Here is a 13,308-nt window from a genome sequence, read left to right as displayed (position 1 = left end):
ATTTTTTCTTTACTATGTCTTTTTCGAAATGCATTTGTCTCATCTGCCAGACAAGTATTGCTATTCCAAAGAAAGGAAATGTGGAGAGGCATTTTCGAACACTTCATAAAAACTAAGACAAATGATTTTCCTGCAAAAAGCGAGCTAAGAGCAGCAAAGGTGAAAGAACTGAAATCTCAATTACTTGGTCAGAAGTCACTTTTTACACGTTCAGGCCAAAAAGCAAGAGCAGCCACCGAGGCATCCTTCCGGGTGAGTCGCACCCTCGTCAAACATTAAAAATCATTCCAAGATATGGACAAATGATAAAAGACGCGTTTGTCGAGGCATTGTTTCAGGATTTTAAAAACAAATCTGAGATTGTGTCTGCTATCAAAGCTGTTCAGCTATCCAGAAATACAGTTGCACGTCGTTGTGAAATGATCGCTGATGATTTGACACAGCAACTGAGAAAGGACATAATTGACTGTGAATGTTTTTCACTGCAATTAGATGAGAGCACGGACATTAGTGATACAGCGCAGTTGTGCGTTTTTATAAGGATGGTGTTTAAAGACATGACAGCGATAGAGGAGCTGCTTACACTTCTGCCCTTGAAAGAGCACACTCGGGGTGAGGACGTTTTTCGCTAATTTAAAGACTATGTCGACAAAACACAGCTTCCGATGTCTAAATTAGTATCAATCACCATTGACGGCACTCCTGTGATGGTCGGCCGTTCTAACGGATTCATTGCCAAATGCAAGGAGGAGGATGCTTTTCCCGACTTCCTTAATTATCATTGCATTATACACCAGCAAGCTCTATGTGCGAAAATGCTGAACATGAAAGAGATCATGGATGTATCCATGAAAATCGTTTGTTCTATTCGTACACGCTCACTTCAAAGATGGCTCTTACGCACTTTTTTGGAGGAAGCTGACTGCAACCACACTGATCTCCTGCGCATACAGATGTCAGGTGGTTAAGCAGGGGGAAATTCTTGGAAAGTTTTCGAGAGGTGCTGCCTGAGATAAAGGAGTTTCTTCTGTCTTAACAAAATACAGAATACAAACAACTTGAGGATAAACAGTAGCTTTTAGATTTGGCCTTTTTGACTGACCTGACTAACATTCTGAATGAGCTAAATTTAGAGCTGCAGGGTAAAGAGAAGATGGTGGTCAACATGATCAGCTCAATTAATGCTTTCAAAAGAAAACTGCAGTTACTCACATCTAAGCTGCAGCGCCACGAATTAGGCAACTTCCAAAACATTGCATCTGAACTGCAAAATCAAGATAAGGAGCCAGCACAACTTGACAGTGAGCGCTACATCGAGCAAATTGAAAAGGTCAGATCAGACTTTGACAAACGTTTTAAAGACTTTGCTTTACTTGAGCCAGTTGCTACATTTATGTGCTTTCCATTTGGAGATGAACATGACGTTGAGACCCTGGCCACAGACATGGGAAAGCTGTTTCAGGATGAACCCATCAGCATTGGAGGATGAGATTTTAGCACTGCAGTCTGACATTGAAGTGAAGGCAAGATCCACTGGACAGTTTTGGAACCTTCTTGCAGAAGAGAAATATCCAAATATCAGAAAATGTGCCACCTCATTGACTGCACTGTTTGGCTCAACTTATTTATGTGAGTCAGCCTTTTCTCACATGAAGATTATTAAGTCAAAACACCGGTCAACCATGACTGATAACAATTTGGAAGCCTGTTTGAGACTAGCTATAAGTGGAAACTGTCCAGATTATGCAAAACTGTCTGATTCAATTCAGTGCAAGTCATCAGAATAAGATAAACGGCCTGGCTATTGTATTTTAAAAGCGAATAATATCAGCACTGTTATTGTTTTGAATTGTTCAATTACATATGCAATATATACAGTACAGTCCTAACAACCATTTGAAATGTAATTTAAAAAAATAAAACTGTGTTTTTAGCTGGTAGATCTTGTCGGGTTTATCATTTTAAAAGTAGATCATCATGCAAAAAAGTCTGGACACCCTTGATCTAAATGTTATTAACTTATTGCATTGTTATCTATGTTTTTGATACTTAATCTTTACATTGGTGTTACAAATTGCACATGTTGTTTTGTACTACAGTTGCACTTAATGTATAACTTGAATGGTTTTCTGTTTAATTATTGCATTATCTGTGTTGTTGATGCTTTTTATTTATTGCCTTACCTGTGGTCTTGATACTTGTTAACCTAGTTACGTTGCATCTGTCAAGGCTACAATGTTTTGTATTTATTATGTTTTGTATTTATTATGCGTTAATGTAAACCAGTGGTTTTCAATCTTGTCCTAGGGGACCCACAGCGCTGCATATTTTGCATGTCTCCCAGTTCTGTTCATGGTTCTCTCCCTTAATGAGCTGATGATCTGAATCAGGTGAGTTAGATAAGTGAGACATGCAATAATGCAGAGCAGTGGGTCCCCTAGGACAAGATTGAAAACCACTGCTGTAAACAACACTTTTACCTCAGTGTGTTATGATGAAATAAAGTGATATATATTTGATACAGATTTGATTTTTTTTTTTCATTTTTTATTGTAACACATGGTATGAAATATGTATAACATTGGTAATGCACCAACTGCATATTCTGCAGGGCTGTATTTATATACATACACAGTACACAAAATCAATAAACAAACTTACTTTTGAATTAATCAAACAATTGATTTTACAGCACTTGGTTAAAGCCATATTATGGTACACAAACATCAATAAACAAACTTTTTTTGGATTAATCAAACAATTGATTTCACAGCAATTTTTAAAGCTATATTATGGTACACAAACATCAATAAACAACCTTATTTTACATGAATCGAGAACAATTGATTTCTCAGCCCTAGTTTAAAGCTATTATGGTTTAATTACAACGCTAGGGCACATATTAGTCAAGGCACAGCAAACAGCCACAATTTTGTCCAGGAATGTCATTTCTTCACCTTGACATGGAAGTACCATGCTGACTGGTACAATTCCATTTAGTATGGTGTACTTTGTGCGTACACATCCAATCACCCTCTCCACATGAACCCTGAGGAGAGCTATCCGGCGTGTTTCCTCCACATCTTTTGCATCCAGCTGGCTGCGTCCTCTTGTGAATGCAGGTGTTTTCACTTCTGCACTAGTGATGAGCGAGTCACTCGAAACTCGGATTATTTAACCCGATCCCTAAAATGACTCGAGAACCATGAGTCCTTAGTGACCATTAACCCGAGTCAGTTGAGTCCTCTCAGATTTTGCTTTAAAAATGAGAAATTGGATCAAACACAAAGCTCTTCAAATGTTTACAACAGAATTACAACACATAACTCTACATAAGCTGCCATATGTTCTATAACTTGCAACAACGAGTTAATTTACATAACCAAATGTCGACTGGGGGTACCGAGTGAGCCAAAAGCTCACTCGTAATTTTCTGCAGCTCCAAGTACAAAGGGATGCGTGCGCGCGACAATGAGTTGGTCGGCGGCTCGGGGATTCACACAGAGAGTGACTCAACTCATAGAGCTTGAATCCTGGACTAGGAGAAACGAGCCTTGCTCGTGTTATTAACCCACTGACTCATGTAGGCTAATCTGTAATATTTGACTGGCACAATGTTTTGGGTAGAAGCTGCAAATGTTTAAAAATGTTAAATACGAGGACTGTTGCAGCAGTGCTGCTGTAAAGATCCGCCACCGACGGACGTACACGGCTCCTCTTGTTGACTGAGTCACTCGGAGTGACGTGAGTGGTTCACTCACAGGACCCGTGCAGGAGCGGGCGGCTCTGTCTGGGACTCACTCACAAGATCATGTTCTTGTGCAGATGAGTGACTGTGTGGCTGCATTAACCGAAGCCTATCGTGGATCTTGTAAGTCAATCTGAAACAGGACACGTTCCTCTCACGTTCCAAATCAACAAAGCTTGACATCAGCCTGACACAGCTGGGTTGACTTTTGATTCATTGGATTACTACCACTGTCAGCAGGACATTGTTATTGTCATCTTCCTCAGCGCTTTGTGACTTTGCTGTTTTTTACATCTCCAGCGAGCTGCCCAGTACTGAGCGCTGTCCAGCGCTTCTCTGCTGATTTACCACTAACGTTGTTTCCTCTCTCTATCACAGCTCTGGACTGTTGCTGCTGGTGAGCTGTCCCTTTTGGGTTGGTGCCGTGGTTCAGTTCGCTGAATAATTCCACGGCGGTTTAAATATTACCCTTCCCTGTGGCTCCCGTGACGCGGCGCTCACGGGAGCGGTCTACGTGCCCTGCCCCGTATCGGGGTCCCCATACTATCATCCCGTGCCTTCATTGCCGGGGAACACATCTGGTGGCTGAGAGACTTTATTCTTGCATATTGTTAATAAACATCTCTGCTTTGGAATCCTGTGTTTTGTGTTCCTTACATAATGTTACCATGGACATGCATGTTTTTTTACAAGTTCCTCAGGTCACATGAGCCCTTTTTTTGCGAGCAGAGGAGTCGTAGACTCGTAGCTGCATGCGTGATCTGAGTTGCTTGGTTGCATTAGTATTAGCGATTGGAACTGGGAGATTTTGACCAAGTGACTCGCACAACCCGGATCATATTAGTGAGTGACTCAGAATAACCCGAATCCTTAAAGATCCGGGTTGACCATCACTATTCTGCACACATCATTCCAACACTGTCACTGATGTTAAATCCATGATCTGCCAACACCAAGTCCCCCGGCAATAGTTTATCAAGAAGACCACTATGGTCAGTCACATGCTTGTCACTGACACGACCTCCCCACCCTTGGGAAATGAAAGAGATAGATCCTCGTGGTGTAATGCCAATTAGATATTTCATGGTATGATTGTGTTTGTAGTGGGAGAATGTCTGTGCTCTAGCTTTGATATTTGAAATTTGCATGAAAAGGGCATCAAAGCGGTCCACAATAACTGCTACTCAATTGCCAAAAGCCTCTACAAACTGATGTGGCATGGTGACCTGCAAGCAATGTCTCTCTGGCCAGTGCACCAAGGGTTTGAGATGTCTAAACATTGTACTTATGGTGTCTCGGAATGTGGTTGACACAGTCTTTCAATCCACAGAGAAGATGTATGCAATATGCTGCACTGGAAGATTCAGCCTGAGGCGCATCAGTGTTGAAAGGAGCATCTGAAAAGGTGAGAGTTTTCTGCCAGCCTGTTGCATGCAGGGAAGAAGCAGTGTCAGCACACCCATCATAATCGCAAAACATGGAAGCCCAGTGTAGTACTTTAGCTTTGTGTCATCATCTTTAAAAGAATCCTCATCCATCTTCTTTTAAGCAAGCTCTTCATTCAGTATCCTGTTCTCCTCCAACAACCGATTAATTTCAGCACGCCTGCAGCTGCAAAGATGGCATTCCTTCTGTTCTGCAATGCTGTCATATGCGTCTGCGTCATCCACTTGTAAGGCATCATCTGCTGTTGCAGCTTCATCCGCTCTTGCAGTTTCATCCATCAAACTCTCGCCAGTCACATCTAGTGGTAAAGTATTATTCCCTGTGACAGTTTGCAGTCTCCTTGAGCTCCGGTCAAATGGCCCAGGGAGAGTTGCTTTCACTTCAGTGTGCCCGAGATGCAGTGGTGGTACCCAGTCTGGATCACACTGTAGCATTTCATAGGCTGGTTTGCCTAAAAGATAAAAGAACAAATTATTTCATTAGTAATGTTAAACATTTAGTTATTTAATAGTTACGAGAGTTTGTCATGATTTCAGGTAAATATAATCCAAGAAGAATGCAAAGGGATTAATACGCAAAACAAAAACAAACTTGGATGTAAGTTAGTGCAGGCATGATAACACAAACAACGAAGACACAAGACAAGAACGTATAATGAGGAAATTAACTCTCAACAAACACAGACGGGAGAGCCCAAGCGAACTAGAATCCCATTGTTACACAAAAACAAGATACACGAATGTCAGAACTCTCACATAAACAAGAATAATAAAAAACGAACTCTATGTTTGCGTTGCTAGTGGTAAAAACAACAACAAAAGTTAGACGTGATGTGTGTTAAACTTACCTTTGTGAAAACGCCGTGAACAAACGTGTTTCGGGAAATGTTCTTGAAGGTAATGGTTTTCCTTCTTACTGCCGCTACCCAAGCCATGCAACGCCGCTTTGTTAACTCGGACAACTGAGCTCCATAATGCTGTTTCCAAGTCGGAAAGCTAAAAAATCTCACGTCATTTGAAATTCGACTCCCACGCCGGTCGTGAGTAGGATTGTGGCAGCCAATAGCACAACAAGCTTTCACCATTTTCAATACTTTTATCGTACAAATCAAAATGAATTTCAAATGCCCTGCTGATTTCAGTGCAGGCAGTAGCATCCGTGTTCCCAATTCCCAGAATGCATTGGGCTGCTGACACGCCGTTCCCACACTCTATAACCTCAAAATAAATCTGAGAGTGTGCACTGTGAGCCAATATTCATAATATGACTGTAACTGGAAAACATTTTGGTAAACAGCTAAAATAACACAAAATGTGCCTCTGTCCCAATATTTATGGACCTAAGTGTAAATGGGTCAAATAAATGTCATAATATAATGTAATTGTGCAAATGATGTTTCAGAATGTCTGACTAATGTACTTGATTATAAACAGCAGGTTTTGCAGTGTGCCCAATGTCAGTTCAGCAGAGCATCCATCAAACAGGAGCCCAAATACATCCCAATATGTGTATGTAAGCTTGGCCACAGATGTTCCATTTCAGTCAGGTAATTTGTCAGATTGAAAATACATTTTACTATTTTAATTTAAAGGGGAGAACCCCCTGGAACTTCTGGGCATGCAATTAGTGGGCAAAGTCACCAAAACTAGCCAGGGGAACCGGTATATTTGTGTAATCGTAGATTACTACACAAAATGGTCAGAGGCCTACGCAATACCCAATAAATCAGCAGCAATTGTGTCGCCCTGCATCATACTTCTTTTTTTACAGGTTTGGGGCACCAAAGAGAATTCTCAAAGACCAAGGAACTGAGTTTGTGAATCAGATAGGAATTAATTACATGCCCAAAAAATTTGTATGCATGAAAAAATTATGTGTAAGCATAATATTTTTAGCTGGTTCATTTGCATAAATGTATGGTTCTTTGTACATTAATATAATTAATGGTTTTCAAACAGATCAATGAACGACTCTGTGCCTTCCTCAATGTGGAGAGAAGCCTCTGTGCCCCATACCATCCACAAACAAATGGGCTTGTGGAAAAGTTAAATTGAACCAATTAGGGGTTAAGCTTCAATAACACTTTGTGTTGGAATGCAAACTTGTCTTTGCTTTTGGTTTCTTCTATCTTTCGACTCCTTTGGGTTCTGACTATAGACAATTGTGCAAACTAGTGGATTCCAGACCCTGAAAATGGGATGAGTAACTAGTTGCAATAATGTTTGGTCTTAGAACCAAGACACAGCTGGCAACTAAGTTCCTTTTTCCTAATGTTTGGCACAGAGGCTAGATATCCTTGTGAGGTGTCTGAGACCATAGCCGGTGATGGCTATAGGCGAACTAGTCAGTTGCTTAGGGCAGTGGTTCTCAAACTGGGGATAAAAGTGCTGACCTAATGGATGAACAGGGAATGATACATGCCAAAATCAGTACCGACCATTTAAAAATCTTTGATGACACACCACGGATACCCCATAGACTACAAGGACCACAGTGCAAAAGACCACATACAGACACGACCGGTGAAACTGTACCATCCCCTTCAATCCTTCCTGTAGACCTCACAATATCACAGCACAATCAGCATCCACCCTCTTATCCTAACAGCATTAATTCCATCATCACCAATTGATTTATCAATGCAATGCCTGTGCTCTCCTGTGTCTCTTGTAAGTGCTGATGTAAAGTCACATCAGATAATAGGTTAATATTAGTCTGAAATGTAACATTTAAGTGAAGTGGTCGGTAAACTGTTATTTTTGCTTCCCCCCTGTAGGTATCAATAGTGCATGGGCTGGAAATGACACTTATGTACTGCTGTCCAAAGTTGGACCATATAAAGTGTTCTACAAAGACTTGCAGATTGGCCCTGGGAAGAAGTTGGAGAGTGAAGTGTGCATTTTAATGACCTTTGTCATAAGAGTTTAATCTGCTATATGAAGATGTTTCGATGTGTTATTGCTTTTGTTTTTTTTAAAAGGTTATAAATATCTGTCCCTGATGATGGTGAGGCAGCACAACTTGACCTCACCAGGGAAGGCATTCCATATGGACACATTTGCCATTACAGAAATGTGGAAGGGAAGAATAGAAAGAAACAAGGTGTTCTGTATTTTTAAAATAATTTTTGTCAGTTGTTGTTTGAACATAATATAGGCAGAAGATGCTTTAATTAGCAAGCTTGACACCACAAAGTATGACATCATGTTGGGCATTGTAAACGAGGGTGACCACTGGTTCTTGCTTGTAAGTATTTGTGGTAAAGAACAGTTTCTTTTGATCTTCCCCTTATCCACTTAATGTTGACTGCACTAATATTCCAATATTGTTGTCTGCATATTTTGCCATATTACTTAGCCTGCATGCCCTTCCAAAAGAAGAAAATTACATGTTTGGTAAGAACAAGGTATTTTTATGCACTACATCAAAAGTAATGCTTGTTAAATTATGTACAGTCATGGCCAAAAATAATAGCTCCCTTAGTTAATATGAGCAAAGAAAGCTGGGTTGAAATCAATCTACAATGTTTATCCTTTTTGACTTAAAAAAAAAAACCCTAAAAAATGCAATGCTATTGAAGTAAAACAATCGAAAGTGTGGGAAAATGACATTATGAAATATGTTTTTCTCTAATGCACACAGGACAATTTTTGGCTCCCCTTCATTTAATACCCTGCTCATATTTAAAAAGAGTGGAGATATTTTTCGCCATTAATGTATACTTCATAATATATTTTATTTCAATATTTTTCTAGAGCCCTGATGACACAAAAGGGCATTCCAGATTCACACTGGGTGTGTGAAACTCTGCCTCACCCACTTCAGAGGGATGCTACGTTATGTGGTGTATTTGCATTGAAGGTGATTATAGCAAATAGTAAATTATTATGAAAATGGAATGAGAGTTTGCAGTTTACTTTTCTTGTTACTTTTCAAGTTTGCAGAACACATTCTTCAAAATACCCAGATTCACTTCCTAAATACACCACAAGACATAATGCAAATCAGAATGGAAATAGCTTTGACTATACTCTGCCAATCAGGTATGTCTACTATAACTCATGCTATTGACATGTGATTTACCATGTGCATCACTTTCATTCATTTTGTACTGTACTAGATGATTTAAGTGATACTTTTGTGGGGAGGCATTTGATGACACTGTAGAAGTTCATTGGGTTACTATGGTTGAACATTTCTGGTTTGTGTAGGGTGCCATCATGTCAATATAAATGGACAGTTGCTTTAAAAAAAATGGTTACTCTTAAATTTTTGTTTAACAGATTTCCTGTGATGGCTGTGGACGATGGTTCCATGCAGGGTGTGTGGGAAATCCATACAAGTTTACATAATGTTTTTCTTGTGAACACAATAAATGACATGACACTATAACTTTGTTTCTGTACAATTCATTTCTCCCAATATTTTTTTACACTTTGGCTAAACAATTGCACCAACCAGACGAAAAGCATACATTGTTTTATTACAAATAAACAATTGTTTGGTTAGTTATATTGTGATAATCCCTTACGAATTAACCATGATTTTACTACAGCTCAAAAAAAAACATGGTTACTTTAGTAAAACACTATGACTTTGTGGTTATATAAAGTTGATAATTTTAGTAATTGCTCTATAAACTCATTGTAAAAACCAGCACTCTCTCCTTTTTATAAAATATAAAAAAGTTAAAACACCCGTGACAGTCATTGGGTTCAAATAGATGTGCCCTAGAGATTTTGTTGAAAGAAAAGCAATAAGAAACAGTATTTTTCAAACAATTTTTAAAGTTAAAAAGAAACAAGGCAGTTTTGATTGAAAGATGGGAAATCTCACGTCTATAAGCGTTTTGGAAAAATACAGTATTTTTAACCGATTTGCTTCCCGTACATTTAGTCATTTTACTTGTCTACATAAGTTCTGAAGGTATGTATGGTAACTTGGTAACAACGCACAGGGCCGGCCCGAGGCATAAGCGAACCAAGCGGCTGCTTAGGGCCCCGCTGGCCACCAGGGGGCCCCCGCCCCAGTCGTTTTTTTTAAATTTTTTAATACAATAAAATAACTTAAACAGGTAATATAAATGGATAAATGAATGAATACGAATTTATAAATGAATAATTAAAGACAAGAAAATTTTGATTTGCAGACAACTATGTGTCTGCAGTGCTAGCGTTTTAGTCAGGCGCAACATAGACACCTGCGCCACCTGCGCGTCGGCGCGCAAGTGCACGACGTCATCACTCACTGTAAACAATGATGAGCCATTTGACATGTCACAAAAAAGGATATATCCCTCTGGGGCCGAAAAGAGAACAAAGAAAAGGACCGAGGATGAGAAAAAAAGAGCAAGATAAAGGTATGTTTGCATGATTATATAAAGTATGTTTAATTGTGTTAGTGGTGTGACAGATCGACGTTAATCCGTGACCGTGATCGACCCACGGTTCGGCTCGTATGCGCTTAAATAGTGAAAGTTTATCATTTGCACGCGTTTCAAAGGCTTGCGAAAGTTAAGATTTCAAGTGATTTTAAACAATTTATCCCGCAAAAAGGCGCTAAAGTGAGCAGTATTCTGCATGCCCATGCGGTTTAAATTGTCCAGCCCAGCTCCCTTCAGAGATCAGAACACTAACACTTGATGTTTAAACTTTAGAGAGAGTTACGCTATTTTGTGTCAGACTGTAGTCCATTAACATATATTTGAGGAATAGAGCACTGAAAACAACATAACGGTTTTATGCTCCACCGTCTATATTTCCGTCTGTGTGAGCGCGCCGCGTAAAAAGTGCACTTAGTAGGGCACACATGGAGAGACGAACATAAAATCTTTCTGTTCTTGACAGGGCACATACAAACAAAGTGATCTCCACAGTACTCTTTTCCAATAAAAACATTTGTTTATGTCTTTGGACGGTTTATGTATAGATTAGGCAGAAACCAGGTCCGTGCTTCTCTTAAAGAGACAGCAACCTTAATTAACCTACTTAAGTCTGTGTCATTAATGTTAATCAAACCTTCCAAGACAAAGAGAAAATCACTTCTGTAGCTCTAAAAAAAGAATAATTATATTTAATTCATACAATAAAGTGTTATGATTCATTTGATTTGATTTCTGTACCTAATGCTAATATTAGCCCTTACTTAATGTGCAACTTTGTTCTTTTTATAAATGTTTGTAAGTAATTTCCTCATTTTTTATTAGTTTTTCCAACCCCTTATTCTGCTGATCCGAAAAATGATCAGATCTGTGCCTCAAAAACCATAATGTGATCCGAACCGTGAGTTTTGTGATCCATCACACCCCTAGCTAGCATTGCTGTATGTGTTGAAGTGAACGTTCCAACATCGGTAATGTTCCAGCTTCATAGGCAAAGCACATGCGCTCTCTGTCTAAGATCTTTGGTAAGAGATGGTATTGGACTTTATGAGAATATATACCAATACCATGTTGGGTAGGGAGATTTTTGTGATGAAAATAGACTTCAATCTTATTTATAGGGTGGGTAGTGATGTAACAGTGCTATCCTCATATTTATTTATTTATTGCTTGTTGTGTAATTAATGAAAAATTAGCGAAATAAACTCATTCTGCTTGATCAACTATGCACTTATCCAATGCTATTTTTTCCAGGAACACTGTTGAAGTACTTTGGAGCACAACCAACTCTACCCGCCCCTGATGTTTCATCAAGTGTCAGTGCCTCCAAAGCTGATGATGCAGCAGATGAGGTTTTTCTTGTTGGCCAATGTTAACATTCCATAGCCTGTTAATATGACATGACACATTGAAGAATAAAGTATTTTATTTAAGTATAGATTTTTTTCATTATTTAACCTCACTGTATTCATTTATAATGTAACATTAGAGCATGACATTTGTGTCCGCGTGGTGGGAGGGGGGCCCCCAAACACATTCTGCTTAGGGCCCCGAAGAGGCTCAGGCCGGCACTGACAACGCAAAACTAGTAGTATGATTGTGTAAAGGGGAACAGGCATTCCAAGGGGGACAGGATCGGCTGCTACACCCCCACATGTTATATACCAGGTCCCAGGATGGGTTTTTAATGGGTACTAGACTGGTCCTTATTATGTAATTATACTTTTAATGCTTAATTGTAATTTAACTTATACATTTATTTAAATAAAATTGATAACCAATAAAAGCAACATAATTTCAGTTTGGTAAATATTTCAGCATGAACATTCAACTGTTCATAACAAAATTGATACGATTACAAAGCTTTTGAGAAAGTTCTATGGTTTTACCCATCATAAAGTATTTCCTGTGTGCCTCCTGGGTAATGAGAAACCTTTATAAGCCATCAATTAGGACTAAAGCAGCTGATATCAATTGGTAATGATAGGGGGCAGGGTTTCTCTCATGATTTCAGATGATCTCCTGGCTTTCTATGCCATTTTGTACCTTGTTCTCTTCATGTGTTCAATACTTATTCCCTGTGTCATTTCACAGTATTTCTGTATTTATTATGACAAAGGTTATTATATTTTTAAATTTTCATTAGATTTTATATTTATTTCGTTTTGACTTTTTGTTTTCAAATTCAGTTTAGTTTTAATTTGTTTTAAAAATTGGGTTTGCTAGTTTAGTTTAGTTTTTATTTTTTGAAAATGCTTAGTTTTAGTCTTTTTCATAATTTGGGTTATTTGTCAGGGGCAAGATTCAAAAAGGTTGGAAAAAGAATTGTGTAATAATAATTCAACAAAAACATCATACAATTTTAGAAAATATTCATTCAAAAATAAAACCAGTACATAAAATGTACATATGGGCACAAATATGTAAACAGTCTCAACACTCTGCAGTAAGTGCAAAATGTGATGTGTGCCAGTAAAAAACCTAAAGAGCCAACAGACTTAAGAAGACATACATGAACCGCATGTATTCAACCCATTTTTGCGACACAACAAAACATTTCTGTCAGATTGTCAGGGAGCTCAGTCTGAGAAAAGAACATGGCAAATAACCAGTAATGGAAAGAGTAGCCAAAAACTTTACTCAAATAAAAATACAAGTAACTAAACAAATAAATACTCAAGTAGCGAGTGACTAGTTACTCTTGAGAGAAAAAAATATATATCTATATACAATG

At 38.7% G+C, this 13,308-nt stretch overlaps 1 long non-coding RNA gene and 1 pseudogene across 1 annotated transcript; one reads left to right on the top strand and one right to left on the bottom strand.

The window, feature by feature from the left end:
• Positions 1–2,646: 2,646 nt before the first annotated feature.
• Positions 2,647–6,702, bottom strand: LOC141367250 (uncharacterized; annotated as a pseudogene).
• Positions 6,703–10,265: 3,563 nt separating this feature from the next.
• On the top strand, positions 10,266–12,012 carry LOC141367254 (uncharacterized). Its single transcript, XR_012371539.1, has 2 exons — positions 10,266–10,553; positions 11,829–12,012. It is a non-coding gene; the product is annotated as an uncharacterized lncRNA (long non-coding RNA).
• Positions 12,013–13,308: the final 1,296 nt, after the last annotated feature.

The sequence above is a fragment of the Misgurnus anguillicaudatus genome, chromosome 2, assembly GCF_027580225.2.
Source record: "Misgurnus anguillicaudatus chromosome 2, ASM2758022v2, whole genome shotgun sequence".
NCBI lineage: Eukaryota > Metazoa > Chordata > Actinopteri > Cypriniformes > Cobitidae > Misgurnus > Misgurnus anguillicaudatus.
This window is presented reverse-complemented; position numbering and strand designations above follow the sequence as displayed.